The sequence below is a fragment of the Paroedura picta genome, chromosome 4 (assembly GCF_049243985.1).
Source record: "Paroedura picta isolate Pp20150507F chromosome 4, Ppicta_v3.0, whole genome shotgun sequence".
NCBI classification, from domain to species: Eukaryota; Metazoa; Chordata; class Lepidosauria; order Squamata; family Gekkonidae; genus Paroedura; species Paroedura picta.
Window position 1 is genome coordinate 59545316 of NC_135372.1, and position 15345 is coordinate 59560660.

The 15345-nt window shown below is 42.4% G+C and overlaps 1 protein-coding gene and 1 pseudogene across 4 annotated transcripts in view; both read left to right on the forward strand.

Annotated features, from left to right (window-relative positions):
* The window catches only part of TGFBR3 (transforming growth factor beta receptor 3), a 167339-nt gene that overhangs the window by 69248 nt on the left and 82746 nt on the right, over nucleotides 1-15345 (forward strand). The gene's annotated exons all lie outside the window — the stretch shown is intronic.
* Nucleotides 4363-7860, forward strand: LOC143834695 (ornithine decarboxylase antizyme 1 pseudogene; annotated as a pseudogene).

Sequence of the window (15345 nt, forward strand, 5' to 3'; positions counted from 1 at the left end):
ACACAAAGAAGATGGGGAAAAATGCCTTGCTGTTTAATTATGTAGTATTTCGAAAACAGATCAGAGCAGGGTGATGGTGAGAGAGAAAGAGAAAACAATTCATAACATCCTAGCATTTGAACTCAAAAAATGTCCATGAAGAAGTAATGTATCTGAATGTAAAAATTTGGAAATGTGGAGACTCGATCTGGGAGAAAGATATTCAACAATCCACTCTAGTGATTCTGCACCTAGTCTGGAGCACACAACAAAAAAAATCCTTTTACTCCCAAATGTGTTTAATGTTGTAGCCTTAGTATACATAAATAAAATATCATAAAGATATATTGTTGTTAAAGGAATGTTTCTCTGGTATTGTAGAAGAACTTGCCTGCACAAATGTACATATAATGCAGATTAAGAATCTTGGTTACTGGGAAAGGAACAAACTCCAATTTGCTAAGATCAAATCTGAATGTGACAACAAACTGGGGTTTTTTCTAGGCATATGATTTTAAAAAATACTGTAAACCATTGCAGAAGTCCCCATGTGGAATGTAGTATAAAAGAGAGAAAAGCAACTTCAGTAGTAAGCAAGGTCAATCTCTGATTACTTTCAAAAAGCAGGCTAACATCAAGGCCACCATAGCTGGAGAGACGGGTATGCGTAGACACACCTGTCATTTTGCTGGATTATAGCTCAGGAAATGCAATGATGGTAACTCTTACAGTGTTTTCTGACTAATCTCCCTGATCTTTTAATGACGAGAGAAATCTGTAACCCATGGAAACAGACTCCAGTTTCATTTCACCCTCTGCAGTAGAGATATTTTTATGAATATTTAGCTCTAAATCACTGGTTGGGTTAAATCCCAAGGTGGTGGCCTTACTTCATAGGCTCACCTAACCTGATTATCTTCCAAGAAAAGGTTTCCAAATCTGTCTTTCCTGTGTTTTTCAGAGTGTTATCTAGCGGCCTCTTGTGTACTGTTGTGCAGCATATTCAACATCCGCAGTCTCTAGTTGATTTCCCGTATCCTTCTAAAAGACGGGTGACTGTAGCCTTTGGAGATAGCTGTTGAGAAAACGAACAGGAAGCAAGAGAGAGGCTTGCTGGCGACACCGGAGAGAGTAAGAGTGTAAACAACTGGATTAGATCAGGTTTTTTGCTTATACGATAGAAGTCTGAGAACAAAGCAGAGCAAAGGTTATCTTTCGCCTCATTGTGAAATTTGAGGCTTAGTGCCCATTCGTGTCAAGGCAAGTCATGGGCTCTATCACCTCACATTGAGAGCAGAATTGGTTCATCTGTAGGGATGTTTCCTGCCATTCCATTCAGAAATGTATATGTTCAATGCACAACAATCCGAGAAGCTTGGGAGTATAAACAACTTTTTTTTTTGTTCTGCGCTGCTTGCCTGTTGTGGCTGACATTAAAAGATATGGCAAAGAAACCTGCACGTGACCTTGGTGATCAAGAGGGCATAGTGTAAATCTTATTAAAAAATAAATTTCACCTGCCTTCATGTCAGACGTGTATGTTTTTGTTTTGTTCCTTAAACTTGTCACATTATGGGTTCTGCTAAATTACATATGCCTGACATTCTGAGAGGGAGTGCAAATAAATGCCTTCTTGCAGCAAATCCCTCATAGGCCTCATGCATTAAACATTGCACTGCAATGTAGTTCTCATAAATATACAACATATTGTGGTTACATTTTTGACACTCCCTTGAGAATGTGTAGCGAACAAAAAGTCTCTCACACATAGCCAGGCAGAAGGGATCCATTTTTTAAAATCTCGTTGCAAGCTCAGAGAGCCTGCTAAAGCTAATGAAAATTATTTATTCTCCAGACAGCTGAATCTTGCTGAGAGACAGAGGTTAAAAATGGTTTGGAAATATATTGTAGTTTAAATGGTTAATGCTTGCAAAAATACTGCAATATTGTAAAAATCGGTAATGAACAAACCGTGGAAATTGGCACCTGAGAGCATAATTAAAGCTTAGACTTGAATGCTTTAATGATGAAAGGTCTCTTTATACTTTTTGTGTAGATGTATTGTTAAATCTTCCTTAATCATGAACAGACATCTTTAATTAATAAAAGTCAAGTTGAGAAGGCTTATAAATTAAAACACGGTTTACAGACAAAATGGAGGCGACAATAACAACATTAGACTCACTTGGAGAGTTTTAAAGAAAATGGCATTTGAGTTTAGTTTGGAAATCTTAGTCATTAATGTGCAATCATCTTCAGGGGTCTCATGAGCCTCATCTTCATAACATATTTCATGAATGGTCCACAGTAGAATTATCCTAGTGAAATAGATAGTTAATCTTAAGTGCTGAAATGCTCTTGCAGCTGTACAGAGTTGTCTAAAATATAAGATATGTAGTCTTTAAAGTGAGAAGAACAGTTCCTTGACTTGCCTCAACATGTAAAGGGGAAAAATGGGAAATAATGCCCCCCTGGCAGAAGAACAGCATTTCAAAACTGTAAAATAACATTACTATTTTTTTTAAAGAGACCTGTGTTTGTTAGGTGTTCATAATCTTAAAACCGCCCACGGCGCCACGGCCGCCGCCGACTAAATAAAGTAGTAAGGGCTGGTGGGGAGGAGTTAGGGTGGGCTCGGTCCGGGATAAAAACTCGGAGGAGCGAATCAGGAGCGGCTCCTGATTCGCTCCTCCAAGTGGCACTCCAGGGCCAAGTGTCCAATTGGGAGGCGCGCAAAGCGTGCCTCCCTATTGGACACTTGGCCCATCTCCCGAATGCCGCACCTCCAACTCACCAGTCCTCCCGAACCGCCATCCTCGCCGGATGGCTGCCAGGGAGGAGGCTCACCCCACGCCGCTGGGGTCGGGGGAAAGTGCTTTCCCTCCGCCCAGCAACTGCCCTTCTACAACAATCCTCCTCCTACCTACTCCGCCTCCCCGGACGCGCCCATCCCCGCCCTTCCCACCCCCACCGCGAACGCCCGTGGCCGCCCGCCGCCGCCTGTGACCTTCCCCCCTCCACAGTTGCTACTTGCCGCTTTGCCGCCTCTCCCCGAGATTCGCCGTCGCCTCTGCGTCCACGCCCCACGCTCCTGGGGCCGCTTCCCTGCTTCGATGCCTGGCGACTACCTTTGCCGCCGCCATTGCAGCCAGGCCCCGTCCTCCGCCATGCTGCCAAGGACTCGCAGGCTGCCGCCCACCTGCTCCACAGCCAACGCCCCGCGGACGCCTCGCCACGCGCCCCCAAAATGGCAGCCGAAACAACGAGCCTGCCGCGGACGTGCACACATGCCGACTCACAGTCCTGCCCTTGCCAGCCGCGCCTTGCCACTTGCGGCGCCGATCTCCACTTCGCCTTCTCACTGCTGCCGCTGCCCTGTGCCGCACCCCACCCACGGTGAGTTTCCCTCAGGAAAGCCTGGCCCAAGACCTACACCCACCAGCCCAGCAAGCTCTGCCAGCTTGCCCAGCCACCCGCCACCACTGACTGCCACACCTAGCGCCCGCTGTATTTATACCACAGCGGGCTTAATTTCTAGTAGCATATTTTAGTTAAGTGATGAATATTCCCATCCTCAAATTACATATTTTGTTATATTTTGTTATAGTTAATTAGCAAACAGTAACTATTAAGTAGGACAGACATAGTTTTAGTATTATCAGTATTTTAGTTGGTTGTGAAAAGTAAGGATGGCCATGAACCGGAAAATTCCAGTTCAATTCTGGGTTCGAGGTGTTCTCGAATTAAACGCCCAAACCAAACCTAGTCCAAAGTCTTGAAATGAACTGGTTAGTTTAGGCTGGTCTCCTAGGGGTGGCAAAAAGGACTGCTAAAATGACTGCCAGCCATTTCAGGCCGACAGCAGATGGGACTGCCCACCCTGCTGTCAGACTAAAATGACTGCAAACCTTTTCATTGATCAATTTTGCTTCCTCACACTTGGAAGTGGTGGAAGCAAAATAGACTGTGAGCCTGTCAGTTGTTAGGTTTAGGTCCCCTTACCCAATTAGGTGGGAAATGAAACAGGATTTAAAGGGATGCTAGCCTGTCTGCTGGCAGCCATTTTAGCGGTCCATTTTGCTTCCCCCCCCCTTCTAAGCAGGAGGGGATGACATCATTGCTGAAATGGCTTGCAGCCATTTTTCCTTGATAGCCTGGTATAGTGGTTAAGAGTGGCAGTCTCATGGATTTGATTCCCCACTCGTCCATATGCAGCCTGCTGGATGACCTTGGGCCAGTCACAGTTTTCTCAAAGCTCCCTCAGCGTCACCTACCTCACAGGGTATCTCTTGTGGGAAGAGGAAGGGAAGGTGATTGGAAGCTGTTTTGAGACTCCTTCAGGTAGTAAAAAGCAGGATACAAAAGGTCAGTTCTTCTGTCGTGATGAACTGGGATTTTCTTTGTGTAAAAGAAGTAGAAGATGGATGCAATTTGAGCAAACTTGAAGCAGAATGCACAGCACAGCACAGTGGTGTGTAACACTGTTTCCTTGTAGTTATGAAGGGTTGAACTTTAAGCCTACGACATAGGAAGGCTCAGTGAGATAAAAGCTCAGAGCTCTTGGTATCTTTAGCCATCTCCATTATGGGAAAAGGCTATTCATATCTGGGGCTGTTAGAAGAGGCAAATTATAATAGCATGTCTGTATAAACAACAGACTGCAGACTCTCCATCATATTTGTGAAAAGTGTTTTAATGGGGAAAATATTTGTGCCAACATTTCTCAAAATTAATGCTTTGGAGGGGAAAAGGAGAGATGTGAGTTTTGAGAAAGGGTACAATTGGTAACTGACAAGTGCAAGAGGGGCTGAAGTTAGGTTTTGTCAAAACACTGAAAGGCAGATCATTTGATAAGCTGTTCCTACCGTTGGCAGCATAATATTAAGCTAGCACTTATCACATGCTTGTTCCCTATGGTGCTAAGTGATGACAGAAGCTTATTTCTTCATGTCCTCTGTTGGAACAATTTGCTTTCTTGAAGCCATCAGAGGCCATACAGGACTCCTGCTTAGCACATGAGAATTGCTTATTATTTCATGACAATTCTACCATCGTCCCCTGAGACAAAGGAATTGTCTCTTTGTGATGTGTTGCTATTGGTTGTTCTTCTGCTGTGACTATTTTAAAAACAAGTTGCCTTCTTGAAAGACAAACTGATGTGACAGTGCTTCAGTTTGGATTTGGATCCTCTCTTTACATCAGAAAGTAATCTTTTAGATCTGTACATTACATGGTTTTGAATTGTTTTCTTCTCTTTCTTCTTTGTCTTCTACCTGGTTAGATGTACACTGTAAATTGAGCATCTGGGGATACACATCTTATTTTTATCTTCTATATATTCACAATGTTTCTTACAATTTTTGAGATAATAAATTGAAAGTTAAAAACATTTGGGACCTCCATTGCAATTCTACGAAAACCTTCTTAGGAATAAGCCTCATTGAATGGACCGAAGTAGTATTTTGGGTGGACCTATTTAAGATTGCTCTCAGTCTTTTAAACCATCTTTTGGACCCTTATCACAAACAATAGGACAAAAGAGTATTTAATCTAAGGTGAATGGACATGCCAGGCTAGGCTAGGTAAAATAAAATTAGAAGCCATTTGCAATATTATAGCCTTTTATTTTGCTTAGGGCTTCAGTTCTACCCTGCTTCATTTAACTTCCTTCACAGCACTCCTCTCCATTTATCCAGACAAAAATCCTGTGAGATAGATGTGGGACAAGAAAGTGTCTTCTCACATTTAGTGCCACTGAGGGAAAGGTACAGGAGGTCCAAAAAGCTGAGTGGGAGGGGCAAAGACTTGACTTTGGTGGTCAGTGACCAGGGAGCGGCCTGGATTGTGAAATCCTGCCTGTAGCAAATCACCAGCACTCACTGCTTCTCCTTAAGAAGGAAGAAAACAAAAAGACTCATCAAGAAGCTGCCTATTTTGCCTGTCAGCACTTCTCTGAGGAGTTCCAGGATGTCCTTCAGTTGCTGTAGTAACCTGGGTCTAAGGCCTTGTTGATGCTCCTGATGCCCTTCACATGCCCCTGAAAACCCCAAGTGGGCAAGGAAATGTTAAGAGGGATCACAGGAAATACCAGGACAACAGTCTTTAATGTCCACCTGTACAATGAAATCCCTAATGGTGCTCTGCCTGAAGAGAGCAAAGATAGTTTGCCGTTCTTCTCAAGTTTGCTGAAGACCAACTTATTAGTTAGTTAATTAATTAATTAATTGGATTTATATACCACTGCTCCCAGCAAGCTGGCTCGCACCAGTTCACAAAAAGAAATATAACATAAAACAAGATATCCAATATAAAACCACATACAAAACACTTAATAATAATAATCCTAAAACAATCCCCAACTCTATAATTCTTATCCATGGTTCCTCTATATATTTGTGAAACAGCCCTGGGGGGTGGAACATGTCCAGCTGTCCAAGTTGGAATATAGGGTCAATCAGGGTGCAGCCAGCATTGGCCCTGCCCCTGCAGCTCCCGCCCTCCATCCCTGGACTAGCCTCTTTGCTCTCAGACATGCCTCAGTGCCTAGAGCCAGCAGCAGGTAAGGGGAGAAGGCCCTGGACAAAAGGTCGTAATGGAGGGCCTGCTAATGAGGGCCTCTTGGCCTGCTAGGCTGTCCCTGCTAATGAGGGCCTTTTGGCCTGCTAGGCTGCCTGCCTGCTAAGGAGTTCTGTCCCAGGCCTGCTAACAAGCTGGCCAGCCGCCACTCGCTCCACTTGATCCGGCTGCGAGCTGCAACCCAAAACCACCTTACCATGCCTGGCGGGGACCCTTTCAAGGCCCATTCTTAGGACTGGGCTTTGAAACTAGTAAAAAAAAAGGACCAGGAAGCGTGCTTCCCATGCCTGGACGGGGTGCAATTAACACCTGCACCAGTTGCCAGGAATTTGGGGGTGACATTTGATGCCTCCCTCTCTATGGAGGCTCAGGTCACCAATGTAGCTCGGACGACATTTTTCCATCTTCACCAAGCCCGGCTACTAGCGCCCTACCTGTCCTTGGAACACCTGGCCGCAGTGATCCATGCAACGGTCACTTCCAGATTAGCACTCCACTCTGCGGGTATGAATTTACTGGTTGTCCCGGGCCCACGGGATGTTCACCTGGCCTCAACCCAGGCCAGGGCCTTTTCAGTCCTGGCCCCAACCTGGTGGAATGAGCTCTCAGAAGAGCTAAGGGCCCTGCGGGATCTACCAGCTTTCCGCAGGGCCTGCAAGATGGAGCTCTTCCGCCAGGCATATGGTTGAGGCCAGGGCAGCTCTCCCACTAATCCATTGGAGGATCCCCTCCAATATTGAGATCTCTAACATTGAGATCATTGTTAGATCTATTGCATTGGCGCCACCCTCTTCTGAATATAATTCTCCCCACCAGGCTGAACTTGGGGGGAAGTCGGGTAAATACGATTAGAATTGTGACCACCACCGCTTATATGTTATATGTGACTTGTTGTTTGACGTAAATTGAGGTTTTCATGGGGATTTTATTGTGTTTGAACTGTTTATGTTGTAAGCCGCCCTGAGACCTGTTTGGAGAAGGGCGGTCTAAAAATTAAATCATCATCATCATCATCATCATCATCATCATATGACGGTACATAGTTTAAAACTTCTCACACTTTGGGCCATTGGAGTCAGTCCAGATGACAGCATATGGTTGGCAGTAGAAAAGAATAGAAGTCTTCAAGTTGACCATGTCTTCATTTGTTTCCACAAGAACAGAGATGATAGAGCCTCATTGCTGTGAACTTTCAGCTTTTTGGCCTTTGAGATTGTGAAGCCAGAACATCCTCTAGTCCCCAAGAGACTCAAAACTTGCTTTATGGCCAGTACATTTGAACAAGACTCTTCTGGAGAAGACTAGATTGCAATGTTTGCTTTGTAGTGATTTCTTCTCGTCTGTAAAGATGAATCTGTAGAAATTTTATCCACATTTGTAACATTCATATGCGTGTATAAATTAATGACAGTGAAATTTCCTAAAATGGTTTAAGTTTAGGGTAGATGCTGATTCTAGAAAGAATGATAAGACAGTATCTTCCATTTTTGGCTACCAATTTATACCAGTTATTATAAAGTGACAAGAAAAAACAACTTGTATTTAGCAAGGTTCCTTTCTACCCCCTATTGATTTAAGGCCTATAAATTGAGGCTTATTATTATCATTTAACCTGTATAATTTTGAAAGGGCTGAGGCTTTCATGACTGGGTTTAGGGAGTCTGCTGTTCTTCCCTTGTACAGCACTTAAGGATGATTTTCTTGATCTCATTCAATAATACAGATCATATATATGAGCCATACAGCCAGTGCTTGTGTGTGTGTGTGGGGGGGGGGGGAGCCAGTACTCTTGTATAAAATTGCACCAGTTTCTACCACTTCCCTGCTCCTTCTGCACTAGGCTGTTCTTGGGGTCCAGTCAGTACACAAGTATCAGGACTTGGGAGAGCCCTAAGAATGGTGCCAGTTCTCAGTACCAGTGAATACCATTGCAGAGAAAGCACAGCATACAGCAGTAGGTGGAACTTTAATTAAATTGCAAATGTTTCCTTAATTGTTTCCATGCTTTTTGCTATATTCCTGCTTTCATAAATACCTCCTGTGGTTCCTTTGACCCAGTGAGTAAGCTGCAGTGTTCCTGTGCACACAGAAAACTGTTGTGTTTCATGTGGCCTCCTTATCTTGTTTATTCTGGACTGAAGTCTTTCTAGGACTATTTTCTAAGCTGGCTCAAAAATTATTGGTCATTAAGCTTGGAACTCTTGTCCCTTTTGTCCACCAGCACTTTCAGAGGAAGCCGTATGTCAGCCAGAAATCTGTTTGTTTGGAGCTTCACGTCCAGCAGAAACATTTCAACTTTCTTTCTTGAAGAGATAAGAACTAACTGTTTCAAGGCAGAGTGGTAAAAAAAAAAAAAAGACAGCAGAGTAAGAGGAAGGATTGATTATCTTTTCTCACAGATACTTGACAGGATCTGAGACCATTCCCAAGCATGAGAAAGAGAGAACAAAAGAGGGAAGGGCCAATGCAGTTTAAACAATCAAATTATCTAGCATTTGTTGATTGTTTTGAAAACCTGGAGCCATTTATAGAGAAGTATCTACAAGCAAGATATGTGGAAAATGTATAGAGAAGATGCTGAGAAATTAAATACTGGTGGGATAAATAATGCATTTATCCACAAGCAATTAGAAATCTAGTTGTGATACCAGGTGTATGTGTAGATTAGCAGCTAAATTTACTTTAATATTATAAATCCCAGTAACTCAAGCTTGACTTTCACTCACTAAAATGGAAGGAAGGAGGCCAAAACCACTGGAAGTACTCCGATATCAATTATATAAATATATATATTTTTAAACTTAACACCTACCACATTTCTTGTAACTCTGTAATACCTGAATGTAGACATACCTCTCAAAGCCCAGTCATAAAGCTCAAATGTTGTTTTCAGTCCCCTGTGACTCAAAAGGCTTGCATTTATTTTATACTAGCTCTAAGATGGGGGGAGGGAACTTTGTTTTACATTTCTAACATACCTTTTCATTCTAAATTTGACATTTCCTGCATTTGACCGGGGTAATTTTTTCCCCCTTTTCTGAAATGCACCTGTAAAATGATCTGCCTCTTTCTTACACAGCTGGGAAAGTGTGTAATCTGTGGACTCAGCTGACCTTTAATTTTGCAAGAAGGCAGATATTCTGCAGTAGAACTCTAGTTAAAATGCCCCATTCCATAATAAGCCTGCTAAAACAGTTCTGTTAAATATCCTGCCAAGGTATCCAAGTTAAAATAACGATAGTAAGCATTTTAATTTTTAAAAAATCAGATTAAACATCTTTTTATGTCTAGCTTTTCAGTAGTACTGATATATTGTTCTTGTTCATTTATAATCATGACTGGACTTGGTTCAGCCATGGTTTTACTGATTAATGCTCCTTCTCTACTTATGACAACACGTTAACTGTGTAGTTCTAAGAAGACTTTCTGGGGAGAAATCCTTACTGAGTGAACTCCAGTAAGGTTCTAAATAGACCTGCTTGGGATTGCACTGTGAGATTTCAATTTACAGATAGTGTAAGAGTAGACATGTGTTCATTCTGTCTTCTTGGTGATGGGAGAGCTTCTGGGGAATTTTGAAACTATAGCAACCTGGCTAAAGTGTTTCAGCCTATGTTGTTCACTTATACAAGTTTTGCCCTGCTGTCGGGCACATTTGGGCAGTTGAATGGTCTGGATTCCTGGATTACATTTTAAGAAACAAAATTATTATTGTTATTTAGATATTTTATCCTGCCACTCTCTGGAGACTTGTGGTGGGTAACACAAGACAAGTTGAAAACCCCAATTAAAATAAATCATAACCCCTAAAACCCCCATAAAAACCATAACACGATGGCATAATCCCCAATCCTTCCCCAATTCACAGGTACAGGTTCCAGAGTGGAATAGCACTGGCCGGAGGAGAGGCCCCAGTTGTCTCTGAAGGGCCGGCCTCAACCAAAGACCTGATGGAAGAGCTCCGTTTTACAGGCCCTGCAGAATTGAGACAGCTCCATCAGGGCCTTCAGCTCTCCTGGAGCTCATTCCACTAGACCAGGGCCAGGACCGAAAAAGCCCTGGCCTGGGTCGAGGCCGGGTGTGCTTCTCTAAGGCCAGGAACCACAAGTAGATTTGAACCTGCAGAGCAAAGATCACTGCAAGGGGCATAAGCAGACAAGTGGTCCCTCAGGTAGGCAGGGCCCAAGCCATGGATGGCCTTAAAGGTTAATACCAAAACCTTGAATCTGATCCAGGCCACAACTGGCAATCTGCTTCAGGAAAGCCTGCTTCAGGAAAGCCTGAATATGGGCCTTCCCAGATGTACCAGTAAGGACCCTGGCAGCTGCATTTTGTACCAGCTGTAATTTCCGGGTCAAAGACAAGGGTAGGCCCGCATAGAGCAAGTTACGGAAATCTAATCTGAAGGTGACTGTTGCATGCATCATTGTATCCAGGCAGTCCGAGGGCGAGTAGGGCGCTAGTAGCCTAGCCTGATGAAGATGGTAAAATGCTGTGTGAGCTACACCTGTGTTCTGGGCCTCTATTGGAAGGGAGGTATCCATAATTACACCCAAATTTCTGGCCAAGGGCATGGTGTTAAGCTGCACCCCAGCCAGAGTGGGGTATTAAATATTTTTTAAAAATTAAATATTTTAATGAGTAGTAAAATTTATTTTCATTGGCCAAAAGCCCTCACAATATACAAACAACCATAGAAGGAACCCCCCCATAAATACCACAAATAACAAGCAAAATTATACCATTATTTTCCAAGCTCAGACAAATAAGTATCCAGCTTACAGCACATATGCTAAAACAAATAGAACTCTACCCATATTTCCCAAATTCAGAAACACAGAAACAAACTTTGCTCGTTAACAGCTTTTTCTCTTATCTTCCTAGTAGCCAATGTCAGAAACCAGGAAAATCAATATATCATATTCTGACATAGCAGGAACATTAGGAATTATCCTCATCAAGAACTTATTCCTAGGTGGGCAAATTAAAATATAATTTATAAGATCTTCTATCTCTGAATTTCCCCTATATTAAGTAAGGGAATATCATCTGGAAAGAAAGTCTGATGGAATTGCTTGAAACCTTTTAGATATATAAGCTATCCTTTGGGTAGGAGCGGTGAACCCAAATTAAGTACCTATAGATCCCAGCATACTGGGCAAAATGTGCAGAGAATACTGAGCTCTGTGGTGAACAAAACTCTTCCAGCCATTGTTCTAACCAGTGAGAGAAGTCTTGATTAATAAAATCAGTGATATCTCTTCTATCTTCTTGAAAGTACTAAGAAGAAGGAAAACATACACAATTTCTGGGTCACTCCGCCCTGCCACCGAGGAATGAGGGAAATTATTTTACTTTTATGTGAATCAGCAGCCTAAATCTTACTTTAGCTCATTATTAAAGCTTTTCTTTTATGAGTAAACTGTACAGAACGAGAAAAAGTGATTTAAAAACTGTGTTTATGAGAGGGAGAACCCTTTCCTGTTTATATTTACATGCAACTTCTAATAATCATGGATTATGTAGTTGCAGAGTCAAGTACTGCTAAAGCAAAAGCATCTGAGTGAGTATAGCATGGTCACCAGGATGAGACCAATAGTAGACAAGCAGAACTTTGAAGAGAGTTCAAGCCTTCTGATCAAGGCGCAGCCTATAGATCAGGGGTAGTCAAACTACGGCCCTCCAGATGTCCATGGACTACAATTCCCATGAATGCTGGCTGGGGCTCATGGACATCTGGAGGGCCGCAGTGTGACTACCCCTGCCATAGGTGGTGTGAGGCTAGTAATGGCCCATGAGCTGGGACCAGTGCACAAACGTTGCACATTAGAAGTAGATTTTCCTATTGCACACAAGAAAAGCCAGTCGCAAAAGCACATTGAAAGTGCATTATCCAACGTGTGTGGAATGGGCCTAGGTCTTCTCTGAGTTTGGTTATTTGGGAATGCAACCCAAAGTGGGTAGCAAACTACATCTGAGGCTCAAGACCATATGGCATGATAGGTTACCGTTGTATCTTTTCCAACTGTTATCTAAAAAGAAAGCAAGGGGAAAGCAAGGAGAGAGGAAGAGCCCCTGTGGTGCACGTGTTCTGACAGCCTGTGGCCTCTAGGGCAGCAACTCATCAGGAGCTTTCTCGGTATATCAAAGGACTAGTCCACCTGTGCTTGATACTTGGACTACATGCATTCTTCTTCTTTGAATTACTAGGATGGTGATACTTCTGGAATTCTCCCAAGGCTGTTAGCTGAAGTGCAGGCTACTTCAAGGAAATTTTTTCACAAGGATTAATTTGCTGCTCATTTATGGTGATGGTAGAAGCGTTGAGTCCTCTCCCCCTATGGACACAGGGCATGTATTGTGGCTTAAATTTTGAAGATATACTTCAACTCCTTTTATTAAAAGCATGTATTCTAGTGTGCTGTGTCTGTCAAGAAGAAGGGAGAAAAAATCCCAAAACATGAATTAAGAACCCAAATGTTAAAAGAATCAAAACAGAAAAGGCTTAATGATTAAATTAAAATAACCAGTTATATGAAAAATACATGTATTTATTACAAAATTGTTAAAAACTATTTATAGGCCTCAAAACAATGAAATTATTCAATATTCTAGTGCAGCCTTTCTCAACTATCTCAACTTTTTAACCCCTGAAACATTCTTCAGCCTTCAAGAAACCCCAGAAGTGGTGCGATCATGCAGAATATGGTTAGGAAGCAAAGCTATGCACACACATACCCTTCCCAGAGCCATAATTGACTATTTAGAGAGGGGTGGGTCAATATTGCCACACATGGTCATATCACCCAATAAATGTTTAACAAATTTTAAGAATAGATTAAAATTAATTGCCACCCGTTTGAGAAACCTTTCCAAGGCCATCAAGACACTCCAGCCTGTTCTAGTGCCTGGCCTACAGATCAGTATTATATATGGGCTAGCACAGTAAGATTAAACATATAAGTCTAATGGTAATGCAGATCATAGTTGGAGCAGAAACAGTACAGAGTACTAAAATGACAATGCACATATAAAATACATTGTAGAACCGTGCAGTCACAATTGAAGTATAGCTAATCACTTCATTGTTCCATGTTACAACAGTGTTTGTCTTTTAAATGTCAGGTTCTGTTGTATCAGCTTCGCAAAAAAATAAATAAATAAATAAAAATCCAGGCCTCATGCTGGAGCTCTTGATCTCCATGGGGTAGTTGGCCTTGTGCTTTAAATAGATTTAAAGCAAGCCAATGTTTTCTATTTAACGAGCAACGGTCTGCTTCTGCCTCCCAAGGATGCTTTTCATTGTTTTGGAATCCTGTTGATCTCCCTCTGGTGTGATGGATTTTATTTGTAAACCCAAAATATTCTGCAGGTGATGGTATTTCATTTTTGAAAGCTCATAAATCCATATCTGCATTCAGACAAGAAAACAAATGTATTGGGTAGTTTCAGTATAAATAGTAGACTTTATGTTACGGTATGCTCCTTCTACACACTTTGTGGTTGGGAAGGACAGGTTCTCATTTTTGAGGGAGTCATCATAGGCATAATTTCTTACCTAAACTCAGTGGGTGTTGCTACATGTTTTAACTTAGGCTCAGAATGCCACAGAAGGCTGGCTGGCAGCTTTTATGCTGACTAAAACTGCTGCTTATTCATTTAACCTCTCACAAGTAGAATTGGCCTGATCTGGATGGTGTCATCAGATCTTGGAAGCTAAGCAGGTGTTGGCTCTTGTCTGTATTTGAATGGGAGACCACTAAGGCCTCTGCACAGAGACAGGCAATGGCAAACTACCCCTGAAGGCTCTTGCGTTAAAAGCCCTTTGGGGTCACCACCAACAATAACACATGCAGTAGGCATACGCCATGAATACACAAGGTCACTGTTTATTCAGGCATGGGATTTACAGAGGAATTTTGATATCCTGGAATTAAATGTGATTGATTAGAATTTGTGCCAGAGCCTTTTGAATTGTGACTGAGACCTGACATAGTAGGCCATGTATAGACCATGCTAACCCTTTAAAAATAAGTTTAAGTAAAGTGTAGCGGTTGTCATTTGTTCTGAAGACAGCAGCAAAAAGGGTGCCACACGCTTTGAATGGGACTGTCTGGCAGCTGGTGAAAACCAGCATAGGAAGAAAGAAGAGTTTAGGAGACTGTGAACATTTTAAAATGAAAAGAGGCTCCTTGCACCACCGTTTTAGAGCCACTGATAGACGTTGTGCGTTTACACAGCTCTACCCTGCACTACTGCAAATAAAGGATGTCGTTTCCTTGGTCCTAGATTTGGCTTCTCCAACTGACCCTTCTTAGTACTGGTATATAATATACATGACCTTGTTATCCCACACAAAATTAGTTCCAGTATGCCCAGCATAAGATGAATGTGCTGTGCTAAAATACTGTATAATTTGGCATAACTTAGTATAAATGGCAGTCTGCACAGCAGGTGCTCCAAATTGGAAGGCAGACAAGAGCTGAAGACATTAGCCGTGCTGTGTGACAAAGTTTGCACATACCTACCCTGTGCCAGTTCCCTCAGTCTCTTACTTCTTAGCAGCACTGAAATGGCCCCAAATTTTAATTTGAAATAAAAGCAAGCCTCAAAGCCTAGCTTTGCTTCACTGTTTAACTCAGAATGGGATAACCGTGACAATCGTTTCCTGTTTCATTTTCACACTGTGCCCCTAGGATCCCTTGATTTCCTTGAAAGCTTCCCAGTTGTTTCTCAGTGAGAACAGGATGAATGGCTGACCACCTTCCCAAAAAGTCTTCTGGCTTTCAG